Source organism: Lontra canadensis, unplaced genomic scaffold, assembly GCF_010015895.1.
Source record: "Lontra canadensis isolate GAN:19392208 unplaced genomic scaffold, GSC_riverotter_1.0 scaffold109, whole genome shotgun sequence".
NCBI classification, from domain to species: domain Eukaryota; kingdom Metazoa; phylum Chordata; class Mammalia; order Carnivora; family Mustelidae; genus Lontra; species Lontra canadensis.
The window spans coordinates 2,370,816-2,393,627 of record NW_022631103.1 but is presented as its reverse complement, the minus strand read 5'-3'; the positions used below and the strand labels follow the sequence as shown (position 1 = coordinate 2,393,627).

The 22,812-nt window shown below is 46.2% G+C and overlaps 1 protein-coding gene across 6 annotated transcripts in view; it reads left to right on the top strand.

Moving 5' to 3' along the window:
- The window catches only part of DAB1 (DAB adaptor protein 1), a 784,414-nt gene that overhangs the window by 485,269 nt on the left and 276,333 nt on the right, over positions 1–22,812 (top strand). Inside the window, exon 1 of one of the 6 annotated variants that reach the window (XM_032839736.1) lies at positions 12,507–12,550. The exons of the other annotated variants lie outside the window; for them this stretch is intronic. The gene's annotated coding sequence lies outside the window, so the exon portion shown is untranslated. Of the gene's footprint in view, positions 1–12,506; positions 12,551–22,812 lie in introns of those variants that run through there. 6 annotated transcript variants of the gene reach the window in all.

The following is a 22,812-nucleotide window of genomic DNA, read 5'->3' as shown; positions in this document are numbered from 1 at the left end:
CCTGGGGCTAGTGTTTCCCCATTGCTATCACTGCCGACACCACGCGGTATCGTCTTTTCATTCGTGCGCCTGTCTTCCCTGCCTCTTACACGCAGGGATTCTTTTATGTACTCAGAGACTCTAATACAGTATCTCGCACTGAATAGTTGTTTCTTAAAATGAATGTCAGCAAACCTGAGTGGGGGCCTTTAGTGCCGAATTTGAGGACGGCCTTGGAGCAAACTAACAGAAAAAGACTAGCAATACCTTAGACAAGGAATTGAGGCAGTCTGGGGGAAAAAAAAAAAAATCTGAATGTTCTCATTCTGGCCAAAGTCAGCGTGTACAGGATATGTTCAGTTGTTGGTGCCCAGATCCCATGGGAATAGGACAGGATGGGGGACCCAACATGATTTTTTAAAAAAATTTTATTTATTTGTTTGACAGACAGAGATGAAAAGTAGGCAGAGAGACAGGCAGAGAGAGAGGAAGGGAGGCAGGCTCCCCGCTGAGCAAAGAGCCCGATGCGGGGCTCGATCCCAGGACCCCAAGATCATGACCCGAGCCGAAGGCAGAGGCCCATCCCACTGAGCCACCCAGGCGCCCCCCAACATGATCTTTTTTTAACAGGAAGAGAGGAAATGTGCAAGATTAATGGACTTCAAGCCCTGGGTGATGCAAGAGTGATACCTAATGGTCCACTTAGAAAATCACAGTTTGACCTTTCAAATGCGTTAATGGAAGTTGCTGTATTCACTTGTCCCAGGTACAAGGCTGCTGTACCTCTTGGGTACCATGCTTTTGAGGAAGTAGTAGCATGGTGGGTAATCTAGAAATTGCATCATGGGAGCAGGTGCCTGGGAATGAGTGCCTGGACAGGAGAGGAGGTAGTGAGGACCTGATTGCTTTTTTCAGAAGTGCCTCTTGTGTTGGAACAGAGCAGCACCATGTTGTGCTGCTCCACAGGACATAACAAGGGCCAGCGGAAGTCATGGAGGCAGGATTTGGCTCAACCTAGGATAGACTTGTGCCAGTGAGAAATGTCCAATAATAGATCCGGCTGCCTAGGGAGATGGTGTGAGCGAGAGAGCTCTCTATCTTTGGAAATGTTCTAGCAGAGCCTGGCTGGCCATCTGTCATGGGTATTGTGGAAATACTCCTGCATTCAGTGGATGAACAAAATTTTGTTGATGATAATAGTAGTAAATGTGACTACTATATCCTGAGTGCCTACAAAGGGCCAGGGACTATGGGAGGCAAGTTAGTAGCCATTAATCTTTATCTTTCTACTCCCTAATGAAAGGGACAGTCACCACTTCCATTTTATAGAAGAAATGGTTTCAGAGCTAGGATTTGAATCCTGTGCTTTCTGCCTGGTAAACACAATCTTTTCAATACACCACCTGCCTTTGATGGTCCCCCATCCATGGCTAAGATCCTGTGATGTCCAGTGTATTTAGACACTGGATTTGAAGTGATCTTTAGGTAGGTGTCTATGTGGAAAAGGTCCTGTGGAGAGCTGGACACGAGGACTTGGGAGTTGAGAGGGTGGTCAGGGTGATAGATGGAGCCTTGAGCACACTTTACCAAGAGGTGAGGCCAGGACGCCTATGTGGCTCAATTGGTTGAGTGGTTGCCTTCAGCTCAGGTCATTATCTCAGGGGCCCTGGGATTGAGCCCTGCATTGGGCTCCCTGCTCAGTGGAAAGCCTTCTTCTCCCTCTTCCTCTGCTGCTCCCCCTACTTGTGCTCCTTGTCTCTCTCTCTCAAATAAATAAATAAAATCATAAAAAAAGAGAGAGAGAGAGAGAGAGAGAGAGAGAGAGGTGAGACTCAATACCCTTTGGTCAAGATTCCCAAGGGAGTGAGTGTAGAGAGAAGAGATCATTGTGGGCCGAGCCCTTCTTGTGTGCCATTGACAATTCAAGCCCAAGGGAATGAGACCTGCTGTCTAAGTAGGAGGGAATGGATTATTAGTGCATGTTGGAAGCCTTATTTTTAATCTCCATAAAATGTGAAGGCTTCTGTAAATTTTTAGATTCCAGATCGAGATGATGCAAGTCCAGTGCTGAAATTGGAGTCCGCGTGATTCAGTGGCTCAAGGTATAGCCTCAACCTCTGAGTTGATACCTGGACACTGCTTCTCTCTAGCTTTGTGTCCTTCCACACATTACCTTTCTATGCCTCAGTTTCATCATCTGTCAAATGGGGATAACATTAACTACCCCACAGGTTTATCATGAAGCTTAAGTAAAATGATGGACATAAAGTGCTTAAACAGTGGCTGACGTGGTAAGCGCTTGGTGTTTATATTCCAATCAGTTATTAAATCTAAGTAAACCCCAAAGGACCACAAATGGGATAGTTCACTGAGGATACTCACTTTTCTAAGAATTCAGCTTACATTTTTTTTTGAAATTAAAATGCACAACCGATGATACCTTTAGTTAACCAAACATTTTAGCTTAATATTTCAGTCCATTCTGTTGCAGCTTCTAGCCTGCATCAGTCTGCTTTTCCATTGTAATACTCGGTGTACTACAGAATTGAGGCAGCGTAGAGGAGAGGTGAAAAGAAGGGCCAAGCTAGTCACGCTGCCTGGGTTTAAATTCTGTCTTCGTCCTCTGCTAGCACTGTGACCTGGGGCAATTTGCTAGTGACTCCAAGGCTCCGTGTCATTCTTACAAAGTGGAGATAGTAGTGATACCTATCTCATTAAGGTTTATCGATCAGATGAGATTACATGGTTAGAGAGCTTGGAACAGTGCCCCAGGACCTCCCACCTGGTAAGCATTCAATAAATGGTGATGATAGCCATATCTTGTAAAGCGCAGGAACTTAAAATGCCTTGGGGTTCTTACTGTATGTATCGGTGTTAATTATATAACCCTGTACTTTGTATGCATAATCTGCGGGCAAGTCTCTCTGTTGAGCAAGAGACTTATGGTTTGGGAGATGGCGGTCTGTGATGCTCCTGAAACTGGAGGCAAGCCTTAGAGCTATGCCTGTCTTTTTGGAGAAAGTCTAGGCTTTCGTTAGTCACTGCGTGACCTTATGAAGTTTAAGAAGTGCTAGCAAAGGGGTGCCTGGGCGACTCAGTTGGTTAAGCATCTGCCTTCAGCTCAGGTCATGACCTCAGGGCCCTGGGATCCAGTCCTGAGTTGGGCTCCCTGCTCAGCAGGGAGCCTGCTTCTGCCCCTTCTCCCTGCTTATGCTCACTTTTTCAAATAAATAAACATAATTTTTAAAAAACAAGTGTTAGCCTAAGAACCTGGAATGGAGCCTGAGACTCTTAGTAAGAAAAACTGAAAGCATAGCCAACAGTGGTTTCAGGAATAAAGTCTTTTTTTTTTTTTAAATCTATAGCAAAGAGTCAGAGGTGGGTGGTCCCAAGACCGGTGCAGTAGTTCAAAGATGTTATCAAGCCTCACGTTCTTTCTTTCTGTTCCATGTCATCCTAGATTAATTCCTCCATGGTCCCCCAAGAACTGCCATAGGAACACGTACCATATCCTCCTATAACTTCACTGAAAACGGAAGGAAACCAGGGCAGCCAGGATGGACCATAGTGCTTTCATTATTAGTCTTTTTCCTTTTGTCAGTGGTGGTGAAAACAAAAACAAACAACAATCGCCCAGAAGGAACTCCCACAAAGCGAGATACTCCCATCCTAGTTTCTCTTTATTTGCCAGAACTGAATCTTATTGCCTCTTCTGGCTGGAAACGGAGGCCAAGAAACCAAGGATCTGGCTTTTCAGTATCTCTTAAGGGAGAGGTGGGCAAGGGGAAGAGGCTTGTAGGTTAAAAAGTGTTCTAATGTCAACGCACTAATGAAAATGTGAGGGTGTGGGGGCCGCAGAAATGTCACATAAAGCATTCGAACTTGCGGGGGAGAGACAGTTACTTGGTTAGAAATGGGCAACATCCAGAGAAAGGAGCAGGAGAATTGGGAGGGCTTTCAATGCCTTCAGGTTACCTTATCCCGTAAGCAGGCATCATTCATCAGTGAGCAATATGGAGGACGTGCCTGGATTCCAAATTTGTGGGTAGAAAAATTGCCACGGAAGAGTCATCCAATTACTCTTGTTTGCAGCTGCTGATTCTGACCCAGATCTGCCCTCCCTCCCCCAAACCTCCCATCCTCAGCTGCTGATACTAGCTCTGGGGAGCGGGACCCTGTGCTCTGCCAGGACAAAGATGCCCATTTCCCTTCCCTCCCCGCCAGTCTCCAAACAAGCTGTTCCTGGAGAAGGGGGGAAGCGTGCTCAGTAGTAACAAGTCCAGTAGTAACAAGTCCAGTAATTATCAGCCGCCCGAGGGCCTTGCAACACTTCTAAAGAGACGAGGTGGTTCAGTAAGATCTGTCACTCCCCCTGAGAGTTTCCCAGGTGGAGGGGCAGGTGGGGATCTCCAGTGCTAATGATGTGGAGGCCTTTAACCTGCCCATGTTCCAGGGCATGGGTTGGGGGATGTGGGACAGAAGTGAAACAGGTAGGCATGGAGTCCGCATGGCTGGTGGTGATGGAAGAGCTATTTTTAATACATGCAGCTGGCAAATCGGGCGATGTGGAGGGGCAAGCAGAGAACCCATAGACTTGTGATGGTGCGGTCATATCAGAGGGGGAAGACACTGTACAAAATCCAAGTCTGGCTCCATCTCCTCAGTCTTTAGAGACTCAAGAACTGGATAAACATTCATTTTTAAAACATATTAATTGGCACATAAAAGGTTGAAAGTTTAAGAAGGTATTTATCATTTTAAGTCGAAATGCCCTAAATTACTAAGTAATGATTATCTCCAGTTGAGAGCAGAAGAATAGAATAAAATCAGTGAAGAAAGCCTTTCTACATCTCCCCAGGCAGTTAGGGAGCACCTTCCAGAGGTAACTGGGACTGATTCTGGAAGGCTGAGTAGGAACTTGCCAGGCTTGTAGAGGGACATAAGCAGAGGTCGCCGAGATGAGGGGTTTTTTGGTAGTTTTTTTGTTTTGTTTTGTTTTGTTTTAAATGTAGGGCATTGCAGGTAGAGGAAAAGCATCTGAAGGGGACAAAGTTGTAAAATGCAATGAGCATCTGATACTTTGTTTGCCTAAGACTTCTCTCCCCTTTCTCAGGGGAAAAAAAAAAAATTTCCATCTTCTTCTGGAGATGCCTCTGGGCCACCTCAGTTGCATGGCTGGATTTGAGCTAGCATTCAGCTCCAGCCTTGCCGACCCAACTGGCTGGTCTGGGAGCATCCTCCCTGGGATTTTTGAAAGCTGTATCTAGAGCTTTCAGTCCACTCACCACTGGTGATACACTGAGAGGTAAGGTGAGAGACTTGTTGATGGCTCTGAGCCTGCCATTTCAAAATACTACTGGCTGTGAGAGACAGAAACCCAGTTCAAGCACGCATAGATGACAGTGGTATTGATTATAAAATCTGCGTAAGCATGGGCCCCCTGGGTCTCATTTCTGTGTTTACAAAAGCAGACTGGCTGCTTCCAAATGGTGGAAATCAGGATCAACAATGAGTTCCTTATCCCACTTTTCCCTGGGGTTGGGAAGAGGATAGGAAACTGGAAAAAAAAAAAAAAAAAAAGAAAAAAAAGATCGAATAAATAAAGAAATCTGATAGAATGTTATAACTGGGTGTTTCTCAGAAATGTTTGTGTACCTGTAAATGGGCTGGAAATCTTCCTCTCACGCAGATTTGCATTCCAACAAGCTCCCCTGTGACACTGAGGCTGCTGGTTCAAAGACCGCACTTTGAGTGACGGAGTGCACAGTGCACAAAGGGCACGTCTGAGTTTGGAGGAAGTGGGAAAAGCTGGATCCACGTGTGGTGGTGTGGGAAGTGAGTTGTTACTTTCAGTCCGGTGATTAGCATAGGCCTCCGGAGGTGACCTTTGAGCCCACTTGAAAAAAGCCCTTGGAAGGACATGATTTAAAAGAAGTACACTCTCTTCTGTTTTAAGCGCATCTGCTCACTATGGCTGGGTAACGAATTACCCCCAGACTTTGCACCTTCAAGCAGTGGACATCCGTTCTTCCCGTTTCAGAGGGAGGCCTGAGCTGGGTGCCCTTGCTTGGAATATCTCACGGGGCTGCCGTCAGGGCTTGGCCAGTGCTGCTGCCACCGCCTGCCGCAGCCCTGTTTCCAGGGCTCCCTCAGTTTCACGGCCTCCCTCAGTTGATCCCCACAGGGGCCTCACAGGGGGCTTTCTGCAGGGCAGGTCACAAACATGGTAGCTGGCTTCCATCAGAGCAGGCCGATGAGAGGGCATGAGATGGCCAGCAAGAAGCCTGCCAGAGCCCTTCCGTAACCTAATTCACTAAGTGACTTCACTTTCGCCATATTCTGATGATTAGAAATGAGCTGCTAGATCAGCACACATTCGGGAAGATTCTCAAAAAGACATGGATGCCATGAGGCTGGGTGGTGGGGGGCCCTTTTAGGGACTGCCTACCACAGCATCCATTTGCCTTTGACCCCAGAATCGGGTGGCTCGTGCTTTTTCTTATACAGGTGGTGGTTGTTGCCGGTTTGTCTGGCAAAGAGGATCATGGGAGTTTCTTGGCTTCCAGCAGAAACCAGCCTTGGCCCAAATGGTTCCGACTAAGCTAGCGTTGGCTTTGGCTGACCTTCAGCTTTTGAGGTGGGCCCAAACTGGTGTCTTCTTTTCAAGACATCCAGGCAGAGGCTGGTAGGCCCCCTGAGGGCCTGTGGGCAGCTGAGCTCTGACTGAACCCCTGGCCATTTTACTGGTGCTGGTAGAATTGCTGTAGGAGCCTGCCAAGGAGACAGATGCTGCTGCTAGAGAAGCACCTACTGTAGGCTGGCATTTGTCCAGTAATCGCTCTCCAAGAGAAAATAAACTCTTCACGAGAGGGAGAAAGGGGATGGTACCTGGTAGAACCAAGGGCTGCAAAGAAAATGGAAAAGATATTATTAAACAGTAGAAGACAGTTGTATAGATCTGAAGTTGGGTTCTTTGAAACCATGGACCAACTCAGGAAATGCTTCTTGTTTTCCAGACATAGACCAAAACACCATGGATTGAATTATGTGTGAGAACGTCACCTGTTCCCTCCTGTTCCTTTTGCAGTCCTGTTTTTGTTTTTGCTTGTTTGTTTTGCAGTAGTGAGAATCATTGTTTCCTTCTGGCTTAGAGGCTCATAATGCAGTAGAAACCACATGGGCTTAGACTGGCCGTAGGTTCCACCATTTTCCAGTAGGGGATTTCAGCTTTTGTCTACAGTCCTCTGTACAGTCCTCTTTACATCGGGGTAGTAACAGTTCTCCCACAAAGTGGTTTTAAAGATTAAGTTAAAGCAACATCAGGAAGATTTCCTTGCCATTTGGTAAATACTTAATAAAGGACGTCTTTAGAGCTGCTCTACTTCAAAGAACAGCACTGGCTAGAGCTTTTAAATATTTAGTCCTTCAATGTGGATGGGGAAACCAAACATGATAGCAAAGTGTCCCGCTCATCCCTCCAGTCATCCTCCTGGCCACCCATCCAGCCAGTAGTCACGGAGGTGGACCTGTGACTACACTGTTCTCATCACAGTCTCCATAAGACGAACCGTCAGGAAAACTACCTGCCCTTAAGGGCTTAGCTAGACAGTGATCACACATGGTATTGATGTGTTTTCGATGAAATAACTATTGTAAAATGAAGAGAGGTTGAAATGAGAGACACTGGTAGGAGGGGTGTGGAGAGGCTGCCGTAGGGTGGACGATCTGGGAAGGGCACTTGAAAGAAGTGGCATTTGAGGCAGAGACCTATGAGACAAGAAGGGACCAAGAAAAGGAACAGTGTGCAAAGATGCAGACGTGCAAAGAACAGAAAGATGGCGGTTGGGCATTTCCCAGACTGGATGGGATATTTATAGTTATGCCAAGGGGGGCCAAAATTGGCTTAAACAAATTTGGGATTTCTGGTCATCGAGGGAAAAGAGGTTTCTTCATCACAGGATCTTGCCGAGATTTTAATACACTAATACTCACTGTATTTTTTTCAAGTAATTGAGGACCACTGTGTTAGGAGTACTTTCAGAACTGTTTAGCCATGTGTTGGTTCCATCCTGTCTTTCCCTTCATCTATCCATCCCTTCCATCTGTCTTTCCCTTCATCTGTCCATCCCTTATTTGTAAAGAGCATTCTTTTTAAAAATATTACATTTATTTATTTGACAGACAGAGATCACAAGTAGGCAGAGAGGCAGGCAGAGGGAGAGGAGGAAGCAGGCTCCCCACTGAGCAGAGAGCCCGATGCGGGGCTCGATCCCAGGACCCTGAGATCATGACCTGAGCCGAAAGCAGAGGCTTAACCCACTGAGCCACCCAGGCGCCCCATGTAAAGAGCATTCTTAAGGAGTAGAAGGTTCTGTGCGAAAACTTGGGAAATGGCTCAATGAATCTGTGAGCTTCACATCGTTCCCTGATGGAGAAAAAGGGCTCCTTTTGAGGCTCACAGGGTGAAGGAGTGGTACCATCGCCTTTGAGACTGTGTCACACCTGCAAAGCTGTGGGCGACACTCCAGGTTAGGTGGACTTCCCAGAGCCTCATGGCCCCAGCTGCAGGTTCCACCCATAGATCCTGGGACCTGGTTTTGTTTTGTTTTGTTTTTTTAAGTACTCTTGATATTTTTATATTTTCAAAAAAAAACTAATAGCAAATAAAGACAGTTTTGGTAAAGTTTCTCTTGGGTGGGAAAATATTTCCTTTCAAGCTCATTGTCATTATTCAGGATGTGCGTCTGTTAAATGATGGCTCTGTGCTCACAGCTCTAGGGAGATTTTGAGGGGTTGATATATGAGTAGATCACAGAGGGAGCAAAGTCATGCTTCTTCTTCCAAAAGGCTCATAATCCTGTTTTCGCTGAAGAACGGCGAAGTTACATTTTTTGAGTAGTAGCAATAGTATAATATCCAGAGCCCCTGCGTGCCCGCTGGACACCAGTGCATTCCGGATTAAGCCACGAACACTCAGAACATGATGAGAGGAAGGTGCCATCAGCTCCACCTTTTGGTTAAGGAACCATGGCCAACTTGGCCGGTAGCACAGCACAGTGCCTCGGGGCTCACAGTACTTCTAGGAGTGCCCCCCTCCCCCAGATGTTTTAATTGCTTTTCAAATCAGAAAAAAGATGAGCTGTAGCCATTGAATAGAATTAACTTTTTTTTTTTTTTTTCATGAAGGAAGGGGCTGCAGAGGAAGAAGTACTCGGGGCATCCAGAGGTCACAGTGTGAGGAGTGTGAACGGGCTTGGGGAAGTTGGAGTTTTGCTCAGAGCCCCCAGGGCAGACAGGCACAGACCAGGCCTGAACCCCTGTGCTTTCTCGCCCACGCCCTGAAGGCTTGTCCTCAGCTGGCTTTACCCCACCCTCTCTAACATTTCATCTAAGCATTCTTTCCCCAGAAACAGGAGGTGCCCGAGAAAGGGGGCCCTGCCTCCTTAATTTTCAAGGCCAGTGTGCTCCTAGAAAATGAGGCAGAAAGGCACAGAACCTACTTTTCAGGGGATCTTCCCCCCAGATTGCTGAACAGACGCCCAGTCCCATGCTGGGTCGTGATGAGGGTGAGTGTCCTTGTGAGTCAAACTGTGCCTGTCCTGCCTTGATAAAGTGGACAGTTCAGTCCTGCAGAAGGACCCCTGTTCAGTTAGACCAAGTGTGGACGAGGCCTCTTGGATGCCTCAGATAACGCGCGAGTGGAGAAGCAGGTGGAAAGCGGCGGTGCGGGAGTTCAGACACAGGACTCTGCCCAGCAGCCACTCCTGCCAGTTAGCATGTGCGTTGAGTTTGGCCTTCGTTTCCCAGAGCAAGAGTCCAGTGCCAACAGGGGCCCTTTTGCATGCAAGGCACAGGGCACCTTCCTCCACCCGCCCGTGTGAAATGGAGTTTTAATAAAGCCTTTGGATATGATTCTGGGTATCACAACAACTCAGTTGGATCCCGAGCGCATTGGTCCGTGCCCTGCTGTCTTTGGCAGAGTTCCTCATCAGGAAGAGGCTTCTGAATTATTATAGAAGGTAATTGCTTAGGTAATATTATAATACACCCTCTCTTGGAGCCTCACTTTCCCTCCTGGTAAAATGAGACTCGTAGATCATTTCTAAACTCTCTTTTAGCTTTAGATTCTAGCTTCTGACCAACTACCAAGTGGAAGGACTCCCAGATTAGGGCCTGGGGGTTAGTTGTGGGGATCAAGTGAACTCATGGATGGACAGATACTACGTAAATCTCATTGACCTTTATTTTATTTTGTTTTATTTATTTTTTTTAAATAAAGATTTTATTTATTTATTTTAGAGAGAGCGTGAGAGAAAGAGAGCACGAATGGGAGGAGGGGTAGAAGGAGAGGGAGAAGCAGGCTCCTGCTGAGCAGGGAGCCCAGTGGGGGACTTGATCCCAGGACTCTGGGATGGTGACCCGAGCCCAAGGCAGATGCTTAACTGACTGAGCCAGGCAGGCGCCCCCCATTTACCTTTATTTTAAAGGAGAATCATAGCTCTCAGTTGCTGAGGAGCTAGTGTGAACCAGGGACTTCACATACTTTTTTTTTCTCTAATAATAACACAACATGATAATGTTATCATTCACATTTCAGAGATGAGGCATTTAGGCGGTGAGGTGAGAGGTGAAGTGGCGGTAAAGCCCAGAATTCAGCTTGGGAGTTAACCTCACCTCATTGGTCTCTGTGGTTTTTGTCCTCCTCCTCCTCCTCCTCCTCCTCATCCTCATGCTATTGCTGGCACTGTTTTGGGGTCAACTGAGAAGAAAGTTGGGAAGATGCATAAGCACAGAAGACATACCAACACGGTTAGGATCCAGTAATCAGCCTGAGCTGAGGTGTCCGCTGGTGATCCTCTCCTGGGTATAGAATCTATCGGAGAGAAACCATGTGAGCGGAGCGGTCCAGGGAGAAAAGCAACCAGAAAATGTTAGCTTCTGCTGACTTAAACTGAGTCTTGATTTATTGGGAGCAAGGTCCAGTGCCATAAACATGTGCTGATCAGCATAACTGATCTCCTTTCCTCTCCTTCAGGGGGCCTGGAAGCAGGAAGCCTTCCCTTTGAGAAGGAGTCCCCTGTCATTCTGAGATACTTACAGAGAGTTTGACGTCTTTCTGTCTCTGTTTCTCTCTCTCTCTCTCTCTCTCTCTTTTTTTCCCGTTAAAGTTTGACTCTCTAAGTGTGGGGGATTTGATGACCTAGATGGCTGCCTCAGTTTCCCTGCAGGATCATACCTCTAGAGCCCAGACTCACTAAGAGAAGCCAGACAGCTGTAATCTCGGCACCCTTGTGTGGGGGAGCGTGCCCATGTGGACCGCCCAACTGTTACGTGGGAGAGAGCACTTTGTTCCACTGTCCCGTGAGACACACTGTGTCATTAGGACAACCACAGCCATCACAAGGCCATGTGGCCCTTCCCATACCGCTTTTCACTTCTAGCCGTCAGTTTCCTGGGGCCATACCACAAGCAGCTCAGCATTGTAAGGCCTTTGGAGTCCCAACAACCTGCGTTCAAATCCTGCTTGTAGCACTGCCTGTGTTTTCCTGAGCAAGACTTACCTCTTGCATTGGTTTTTGTCTGTAACATGGAGCTAGAAATATTAAACCCCTGTGGTTGTTGCGTGAAGGAAGACAGACGATGCATGAGAATCCAGCATTTTGAAATCATCTCAAGGGATGATTAGGGAGTAGGATTAGTGGGATAGTGAGATGAGATTATTATTGTTCTAATTTGTAAATGGGGAAGTGGAACCTCACAGAAGTTTCAGTTCTCCCAGGGTTGCAGGGCTAGTGACCCAGGAAGCCAGTTCTGAAAAACCAAGCCTTCTGGGCAGAGTTACTGCTAGATTGTCGTCTCCTTAAGAGCAAAGACCCTGTGGTTCTGTTTCCAGGGTTTGGCTCTGGCCTCCGGCTCTTTACCCTCCCCTCTGTTCCGTGCTAGCCACCTTACTGCTCTTGGAAAATACTCATTTCTGCCTCAGGGATTTGGGGCTTGCTGTTCCTGCCCAAAATGTTCTTTCCCCAGATCACTATCTGCATGACACGCACCTTTACCTTCTAAGTTATGCCGTATAATCTCCATCAAGACATTCCTTTGACTACACATTTAAAAAACATATCCCTTTCCAGCTTCTCATTCCTCTCTCCATACTTACTTTTCTTCATAGCGTTTCCCAACATCTGACTTACTCTATACTTCTTCCTTTTATAGTCTGCCTTCTTCCGCTAGGACAAAAGCTAGAACCCCAGGACAGAACAATGCATGGCAGACAGCCAGCAGTCAGTAAATGAAAGGACGTGTTGATGGAATGAGTAAAGAAATGCATTTGGAGGAGAGGGGGCCAGTGTTTGAATGCCCTTTGCCCCAATGACATTGGAGGCAGAATACTTAACTGCTTCTCCGCATGTGATCGCACTTGCCAAGCCCCTTCTCTGGCAGTCACTGTGACTCCGTAATTGTGATCCCAGCTGTGTACTTTGTCCTTCCTTCTTTGTGGGGTGGCTCTGAGCTCCCACAAGGTCCGGGACAGCTGTCTCCGGGAGCTGTGCTTTGTAACATGACCACAGGGGTAATGTAACATTTAATTTAACTTTTTTTTTCCCCATCTCTGACTAGAGCTCTTTATTAGAAATTAATTTGCTCAAGTTGTTAGATTTTGTTTGCTTTTATCATGCTGAGGTTATTTCCCCTGGGTCAGGGATGGTTCTCTGAGCTCTTTCCCACCTGTGCCTCGAGTTCTAGGAAAATGCTTTCTAGATGGTCACTCTGAGTAGCTGAGTTTTGGTAAATCATGTTGTGAACAGAGGGCTCCTTCTACAGTGTGTGCAGAAGTCTGACCGTCTTTTAATCCTTTAAAGGTTCTCTATATTTTGAAATGTTTCAAAAACAATTTGTTCTTAGAGGAGGAATCCTGTAGAAGTAATGATGTTAGAAATGGTCTAGGAATGGGAGCTATGGCAGTGCTTTCTATGATATTATGAATGGTGTACACGTTGGATCACTGTGTCAGAAATGGACGAGGGATCTGGTGACCTGGTTAATTGCTCCATGTGATTCACTACCTGGGTGACATTGGGCAAACCATCCAGTCTCTCTAAGACCTGTTTCTTCACTGCAAAATGAAGACTCCAGGCTATTGGTTGAGGGGATACCCAAGATCCTGTCCAACTTTAAAATTCTAGGCTGGACACTTAAAGACGTTGAACTTAATTTGGATACGGCTACTTATAGCCACCGGAGTTCTGGTTGCACACCTGTCTTCTCTGGGGCCCCAGTTTCTCATCTTTAAAATAACAATCAAGGTTCATATTTACTTCGTGTCTTTTCAAGGTTATTAAGAGAATTTTATTGGGACACATCCTTTTTAGCTGTAAAATCCTATTAGAAGCGACTAACTTTATTATGATTTCATGGCAATGTGCCAACAAAATGGTGGGATGAAAGTGGAAAGATGAAAAGTCATTGTACATCATATTGACAGTTTTTAAATTGTGCTTTTAAAATATTGGTTTTACATTTCACCTTTGAATATTTTTCCCCCCACCTTATGTCTTAAGTTCTTGAACTTGGGGAAGGGATGTAGCTTTCATGAAGTTTTTCAAAGGAGTATTTGATATCCCCATTTTTTTATAACTCTATGCTTTTTTGTGGGTGTTTCCACCTGGAATTCCTGGGGGAAGCGATCCTTTCATGCTTCCTCTGATCATATATCCCTTCCTCCTAGGATGGTATTAGCAGGTAATATCTAGAGAATCATAGGTGTTTGGTGAATGACTGTTTGCAGGACTAGGTGGTGGCCTAGTTAATGGGGACCTAATCGAGACCAGCTCACTTTTTATATCCAATCAAAAATCAGGAGTAATTCATGTATCAGTTTGGCTCTTGGAAGCCAATGAGTATTAATTCTGTTATCTTTGTCTTGATCTTTGTATCCTTCAAGAATACTCCTAATTTAGGCTGTAAATTTGAATAACCAAAGGCTGAAGGTCATCATTCCTGGGGAAAGACATCATGATTAGGATCAGTGGCCCCACAGTCCTTGCTCCTGGTGGTGACGCAAAGATACAGAGAGATTCAGCCGACGGGGAACAGAGGAGAGGCCTAGAGTCAGCACATAGAGTAAGAAGTGTGGTCTTGCCAGCTGGGAACCCCCAGGGGTGGGTTGGGACCCACTAATGTACTACCAACAGAGCTTGCCCTCTCACTATCTCCCCATCCTGGCCCCTACTCCCCTCCCCAAGATAGAATTTTAACCCTAGATCTGGTGATCTATAAGGAAACATAATACAGAATCAGGAGTCAGGTATTTGCAAGATACAAAAAAAGATTTAGCATCCAGAAGACATGGATTCCATCCTCTTTTCCTCCCTTTCTAGCTTGAGAAACTTGTGGCCCATCTCCTGTCCTTGTCCAGCCATGGTAAAGTAGGGATGACAGGCCTACTTACTGGGTTGTTAGGAAGACGAAATGAGTGTGCAGAAAGGAAGGGACTTATGGAACTGTGAGGGTCGTTGGGAAGGAAACGTCAAACGAATGCATGGACGGAAGGGAGACATGAAGGCAGCCCTCCTGAGCAAAGCTGGAGATCCTTTCCTTGGACTGCTGCTGGGCTCTGCTAAGGAGTCTTGTCTTCCCATCACTGAGCCTGGGAGGTGAGTGTGGAACGGAGGCAGCCCCTTGTTTGGGCCTTAGGCGTCCACCTCCACACGGAGCTCACACCAGCTCACCATTGCTACCCCGAAGAGAAGGCAAACGGAATTAATGCTGAAATGTCAGGAAGGCACTTGAGGGCTTTTAGAAAAACTCACACGTTCCGTTCACGTAGGGTGGATGTACAGAACGGCCACAGTTGTCTTAGTAAGCATTTTGTTGTGTTCCTGATTAGTTGTAAAGACTTTAACCAGAGCCCATTTCAAAAAATCTTGTTGGGTGTGCTTAAGGAAATGAGCATAACAGTTCTTGTAAAACTTTGTCTAGGAGGAGGCTACCCAGCATCCTCGTACTTGGCAGCAGAAATTAATCTAAACTGTTTTCCAAATTTACCAAGTGCTTGACTGAATAGACAAGGAGCCTGGGGGTATTTCTTGTGGGAGTGATGAGTTGTGAATCCCCATATGAGATGTGTGTTTAAAAAAAAAAAAGGGGGGTCTGTTTAAAAGAGGGAAGAGAAGCTTCTGAATATATGGCAAAACAGGTTATTTTTAAACTGAGGAAAAATAGGATTGTGGGGATTTCAAAGATTCTGTGATTTTATTTATTTCACGGTTTGTTTTTGTGGGACTTTTTTGCATCTCATCCGTATAGCCAGGGCAAGAGGATGTGTGAGAGAAATAGAAGACCGTCCATGGCCTCCGAGCCTTCGTGCTCATGAAGGGACAAGATACAGGTGGATAACAGAAAGATGACTTATGCGAGGCAGGATGGTTTGGTGGAAATGTGTTGTTCAGAGTCAGGCGGACTCGGGTTCTAAATGGGACCTGGGCCTGGTGTTTCGTCAATTCTGTGCCTCCGTTTCCGCTGCTACAAAATGGGGGTAATGCTCCTTGCCTTCCCAGATTGTAAAGATGAATGAGATGAGGCGTGTACAACACTTAGCACAGACCACAGCACACAGTCGGTTCTGTTTTCCTTTCCCCCTTCACCCTCCCATATTCTGCTGCCACAAGGAGGCAGGAGTTGGGAGGTTCCTGAGGAGTTTTGAAGAATATGGGCCGTGGCGACATTTTTCATGGGGAGGGGGGTCTTCCCTTGGACCTTGCGCTGGCTCTCTTTTGCTTGCCCTTCTAGGTGTCATCCCTCCTCTTCTCTCCCTGTCCTCCTTCCTCCAGAAGGCTCACTGTGTGGACAGTATCCACGGGTTGCCTGACCCACCCCTGGCCTCTTCTCCCAGTAGCCAGCACTGACTCCCAGCAGGAGGCCCAGGGGCTGGAAGGAGGGGAGTGAAGTCTTTATGCTCTATTCTTTTTGGCATTCTTCTGGCACAGTTGACTGGGGCCTGCTATATCATACTAGGCTGAAGGTCAGTGTTCCTTTCAAGGCAACTTTCTCTACTTTCTGTCTGGTTCTGGTCACCTCTCCTTTCTTTCCCCCGTCAGGCCCAGGAGAAGGGAACAAACAGCTCTGTTCTCCTGTCCATGGGCTACTGCAGTGCCCTATGGGGTTTCCTTCAAACACAGCTTACCTTGTGTTAATGATCTCTTTACTGACTTCTCTGGAATGGTCCTCGATTTTGAGTTTGGCATCAACTGACCGGTGCGGTGTAGGAGTGCGGGCTGAGCTAGAGGAGGCGAGGAGGTGCGGCATTGCATGACCAAGGCGTGCTCTGGGGTCTGACCCACCTGGTGTGGCTGTAGCCCTTAGTCCGAGTGAGGAGGAGCCCCCGAGCTGGGAGTTTGGGGAGGCATGCCAGACGGGAGCCCGAAGGTCAGGTTATGTCAGCATACCCGATTTCATATCCTAGCAGAAAGAGTTTTATTAGGTCATTGTTTCCTGATTCATTTTGACAGGCAGATATCGCAAAACTAATAGGCATGTAGTATAGGAAATATCAGAAAATTTCCCCTTTTCCTCCCAAAGAATTAAATGCACATGAAATCGTGGGATGGGAAGGCAAACAATGTGTAATGACTGCGTCCTGTAGTACCAGGCAATTTGTGTACATTATCTTAAGTATTCTGCTCAGCAGCCATTAGGGGTAAGGTTTCCCAGCTTTACAGAGACAGAATTTGAGGCTCAAAGACGTCTAGGGATTTGCCCAAGGTCACACATCTGGGACTTCATGGAGCCGTGATTTGAAAACCCAGGCCAAGTCTGTGAGACTGTGATGTTCATGTGGTTTTTTTGGTTTGTTTGTTTTTGTTTTGTTTTGTTTTTGTCTTTGTCACAGTATGAATCATGATGTCTTTAAGGGTTCAGGTGAGAGATACTGGTAAGTATTTCTCAGGCTCTTCATTATAGGGCATCCTAGGAAGGAGATGGGCAGCCTTGTCAGACCACACACAGCAGGGAGGAAGGGAGGAGTTTCTCTGCCGTGGCCTCCAAGAGAAGGGGGTAAGAGCTCATAACAGTACCCATCCTGGCTCTCTCTCAGGACTGGGTTCTCTTCTTGCCTTTGCACAGGACATCCTTCTCTCCCTGCCATGGGGCTCCCTCAGTGACTGCTTCTACTGAAGATGATCTGTTTCTCTCTCTTAATTATATGGATATTTTTCTACTTGGTGGCTTCTGTCCATCTGTATTTGGGTTCGCTCATCCCGGCTGCTCAGTTGTTCCCTTTCTGCCTCCTGGCTTCTCCCTGTGCGTCTTTTCACTCCTGGTCCCATCGCCGCTGGGCAGAATCTGTATTAATGCGATCAGATTCTTGAGAGAGAGAGAGAATGTGTGTATTATCACCTCTGCTTTGGCTCTAACTCTCCCTGCCAGGCCAAGTCGTGGCTGCGCGGTCAGCCGTTGGATCGTCCTTGGCTGAGGAATCAACTCCTGGTGCAGTCAGCTGGGATTTGGAATAGGGAGTGGATATCTGCGGGGCCCATTCCGTCTCCCCCAGTCCGTCCTCTGCCCCCCAAAGGTTCTCATCCAGCCCAAATGCAGGCTACGGGCAGGGTGTCTCCGGGGTCTCGTTAGTTCACAGATCTCATCGAGACCTCATCTGTTCAAAAGCACAAATTCTTAGGATCTAAATCACCTAAATATTCTGATGATTAGGTCATGGAGATCTTCGGGCAGGGGGCATTTTCCCACCTACCCGCTGCCCTTATCAACACATGATGAGCATTTTAGGTGGCTTCTGTCGCATGGTACCCGCCCTGCATCAGGTGTGTGTATTCTCAGGGTCCTCCTGTTTTGCAGTGAATGCATTCAGACTTGGGGGTTCAGTCTGGGGCCCAAACCTAGGGACTAGGGAGTGGGATCATGCTTGGCCCTGAAGACACTTTTACTTCCCAGATGTTGGCGAGCATTCAGACCACCTAGGGAGCTTTTAAGCATCCCAGTGGACAGGTGTCCCCTCACACCAGTTGAGTAAGAGTCTCAGGGTGGCAGGCGAGCATTGGTAGTCCCCCAACCCCTCAGGTGATGCCAGTGTGGGACAAAGTTGGGGAGCCTCTGCTCTGTCCTGCCTCTGTCCTCCGTAGAGGCTGCTGTACCACAGGGAAGGGTACACACCGTCCTGGAAGCCTTCCCCGTGGAGGGGAGTTTGGACTGCCATTCTGAGGAGGATGGAGGGTTTAACAGCGAGGAGGAGATTGCATGGAGAGGAAACAGCTTTCCGTGTTGGTGATTTGCTCAGTATTTGCCAAGTGTGATTGAATTTTTATGTGTCTGTGAGAAGGTTCAAATAAATACATTCACAAATCAGGAAACAAACCAAAAAGAGCTCCTTTGTCAGCGCATCCATCCCTATTTACGGCTTCAGGAAAACATAGCCCCACGGTTAGCACTGTTGTGTGTGCTTTTTGTGAGGGAGATAATTGTGGAAATTGGGTTGCTTCCAGTCAAGTGCAGATCCTTTTGTGGAGAAAATTTGAGCCATCCGTGTATCCCATTTTACGGTAATTGAGATTGAACTAGCAAATCATTAGGAAGCAAAGGAAGATGATGGGCCCTTTTGTTTCCCCCCTCAAAAGGAAGGTGGTAAAAATGTGGTGTTTGAGAGAGAGAGAAGAATTAAAATAAGACTGAGGGAGAGGAGAAAGCACGCCACCCCTCTCTTGGCTCTCTGGGCGGGGAGAAGGTGGCACCTGTTGGCAGCCATGGGAAAGGCTGCCCCGGGAGGAGCCCACTGACAGCCCCTGTGAGCCGGACAGCCGGACAGCTGCTGGGATGTGCCAGCTTCCAGAGGAGCCCAGCCCTGGGACCACCCAGCAGACTGGGCCGCTCGGGGACAAAGTGCACACCCGCTGGGCTCGCCATTTACAGGTGGCGGGCCCCTGTGCCTGTCTTTCCCCATTGTCAGCTCTGAAGTTAATGAAGTGTAACCTGTGGAAAGGAGAGTAAATAACGGCAGTATATATATAGTTCAGGTAAATCAGCACGTGAAGCTGCCAGATGTGGCGTTTGTTTATTTAAAATCCCCTTCACCGGGAGGGCCTCATTAAATACTTGTCTTTTCTTCCCGCAAGACCCCAGGGAATTAGGGGAGTTCTCTGTTCCTCAAAAACGAGGTAGAGGGACCACGGATGACAGAGGAGGGCTTTCAGTTTGTGATGAGCAAATAAACCATGTGGCCTGCCTCCCCATTTGGCTAAGGGGGTCAAAGGGAGGAATCGGGTCCTGGCCAAAATGCCCCCAAAGAAGGTGCCCCATTGGGAGGAGTATTGGGGAAGAGGAGTGAGTGCCACCTGAGGCCAGTGCCTGGCCCTAGGAGGGTGTGGCAGCCGCCAGGCCTTGACGTGTCTCTCAGTACTGCCAGCGTGGAGCACAGGGGCTGCTGTGCACACAGTAGGTGCGAAGGAAATGTGTGTTGAATTGATTAGATTTCTAGAAACTGTGAATTAATGGCTGTGTGCTGAAGGAATTGGGGTATTTGCTGCTGCTGCTGCTGCTGCTGCTTCCTTTTTCCTGAAGATTCATTTATCTAGAACACACTTGGAAAGGAAATTTGAAGAGCGTAAGCTTTTAAACTTACTGGGTCCACTGACGCAGGCTCCCCCCGGCTTGCTTCCTTGTTTTCCTGCCTCCAATCCCGGTGTGATTCCTGGGCTAGCATCGTCTTGGAGGGATCTGAACAGTATCAGCCGCTACCACCAGACCGCCGTTAGTGGCCACCGGCCACCTGCCACCTGCCTGGTCGTCGCCCCCCATCAGTGAATAATTTTTGAAGCCTGCACCCTGTACCAGGGTATGGATTCTTATGCATAAATTTACATACATGTGCTGTTGATCTGCAAATTTAAGTAATAAGCTACCCCCCCTTTTTTAAAGATAAAAATAGTTTTCAATAGTTATGGCAGAGTGTGAATTTTTCACCCTCGGGGACTTTCTTCAGCACTCCCTGGCCTGCGTGTTCCCTGTTTGAAGACTGTGGGCCCCGCTGGTTCCATATTTTTCCAGATGAAGGAATTGGGGCTCAGAATGGTTAAGTAGCTCACGTGCCTAATGATATATAGGTGATCGGTGGGAGAATTGGCATGATTTCATCCCAGCCTCGGGACAGTTTCCTGCTGTAGGTCCTCACCCCTCATGTTTTTGTAGAGTCGAAGGTGAGAATTTTAGAGGTTGGCTGAACGTGGGGCCCCAAATAATGAAAACACTAATGGGATTATTTTAGGTTTATACAATTGTTTTTTTCTGATACTCTTAAAAGTTGATGTAATGGCTTTCCATGGTGCAATAAAAACTTAATGAAACTATGTGATCCATTAGTTAAATGAAATGTTCCTAAGTATACATTGTTGCTGTCACATAAATTCCATTAATATTGCTGAAACCTGGTTCTGACTTTTGTTAGCTTTGAATTTGATTAATCAAAGAAATACATTTTGTGTGCCTCCTATCATCCCCTTGCTGAAGGTTGACTGATACCTGAAAAATAACAGTGCTTGCCCTCTGGAACATAGAATTTTATATTCCCCAAAGTGTTTTCACATAACTTTCATGTGTTCCCATTCACTTAATTCCATGAGGGATACCCATCACTATCCCATTTTATAGATAAGTAAACTGATAAACCATTTATATTATTAATTTTTTAATTCTAGAAAATTCTAAGAAAAGCCAAACCACCAGATAGCTGTAGAGTAAGATCCTACTTATTTATTTTTCACTTCAGTTAAAAAACAGAGATCATACTCTATTCATAGAGAATTTAAAATGACTTGGGTCACATTGTTTTGACTCTATTTAAAAGCAATACTACTAAATTATGCTTTAGTATTATACTTACAGCATAAATTAAGGACCACTGAAAATTCCCTGTTCAATTTTTTGTAGAGACAGTGCTGATGTCCATGACACCACACAGTGTTGTTTTTATGAAAATTCCCCTTTCAAAAATTCCCCATTTCTGTTTCAAAGGGGAAAGAAAAGGCTTTATTTGAGCATGACCCTTGTGAAACTCAGAACTGGTCACTGATCACATTTCCTTCTTTGCTCTGGCCTCTAGTAATCTCATAGACAGCTTTATACCCTCTCTTCTGCAACTTTACAGATTTTTCTGGGGCTCTATCCTAGTTTCTCCCCTCACCGTCTTTTCCAATTATTTGTTTCCCTTTACTTACTTTTCCTCATTACTTTATTTTGTTCTGTCACAGAGAATGGCTTTCTAGAACGCTTTCTGTAAGCTAAAATTCTTTTTGTTTTTTATTTTCTTATAGTGGGAAATAAACATAACCCAACAAGACACAGAAGGAAGATGAGGTCACAGGCCAAGAGAGGTCTCTGACCTCTGATATTTTGCCCCTTCACACACACTGTGTGGCAAAACTGCCTTGAGTGGGTCTATGGTAGGGTGGTTAATTATGAACTTGGGGGCCTTCAGAGTTTTAAAGCCAGTGCATTATATTTTCTGAAGGGTTTGGTCAAGACGGGGTGGCTCTGTGTTTGCTGTGGCGATGGTGGTCTTTCATCAGTAGTGAGGGTGCATTCTCCCTGACCAGCCTTCTGCTAACGCTCCTGTAACGTTTGTTCTTGGCTTTTAATAGATGTTGTCTTTGGGTTCCAGCAAAACATTACCCTTTCCTAATTTTATTATCCCTGAAGAGAACCCATGTGCAGAATGAGCAAATTTTTGCCATCTTCCAGATGGGCTAGATCAGACCAGGTAGCCCTTGACATATGTTTTTAAAAAGGGAAAGTTCTGACGGGCTAAATCTGTAGCCCCACAGATGGAGAGGAAGAGGATGCTGGGAAGGTTGGCGTTGGCCAAGTAATGAAAGGAGCTTGCAGTGATCTCTGGGGCAGGTAGAGGAAAAGTCTCGGTGGCCAAATTCCTGGCACGGAGGGCAAGTATGAAGAGGATGTCCAGAGCTCGGGAAGAAAAAGGCCTGCTCCAAACAACCTTGGTCCAGAGGCTTCTGCCAAGTCAGGCAGTCTGGGCAGATCTGAGGTGAAGTTGGAATCTCTAATAAGAACTGACAGCCACAAACTAATTTTAACCTCAGCTAGCCTTGGGAATTAGAAAGTATGCCATCTAGGGAGCTGGAATGGGTCTGAACTTAAAAGTGAGGCCAGAACTGGCTTTGTGACATACCTTTGTGTGCCAGGGTCTGAGCTGGGATTCCTAAAAACATTTTTTTTTTTTTTTTTTTTTTTTAGAATTTAGAAATAACCTCAAAATTACAGGAAAATGTTTAAAAATGATACTTTTAAGAACTATAAAAACTGCCATACCCTTTACTTAGACTCACTTATTGCTAACATTTTATCCCATGGGCTGTATTATTTGTGTATTCTCTGTGGATATGGATACATACAGACATACGCATGCATGTACATATACAAGTATATGATACATACAAGTGTATGTAAGGTGCACATATCTTTGTCCTTTATGCTTAATCCATAACCATAAGAACATTATCAAATTGAATAAATAACACTGATACACTATTTTTACCTAATATGTCATCTATATTCAAATTTGTCCATTGGTCCAGTAATTCCTTTTATAGTATTTCTTTTGCCTCTAGCACAGGATCTTCTAAGGTGTTGCATTTAGTTGTTATATCTATGTATTTTCTTTATGGATATTTCCCCAGCTTCCCTTTATCTTTTATTACTGTATTTTTGAAGGATACACTCCCCTACTCCCCCCTAATTTTTAAATGCATGATTTACTAGATTCTGGGACAGAATGCTACATGGTAGTGATGTACTCTGCTGGGGGTGTTCCGT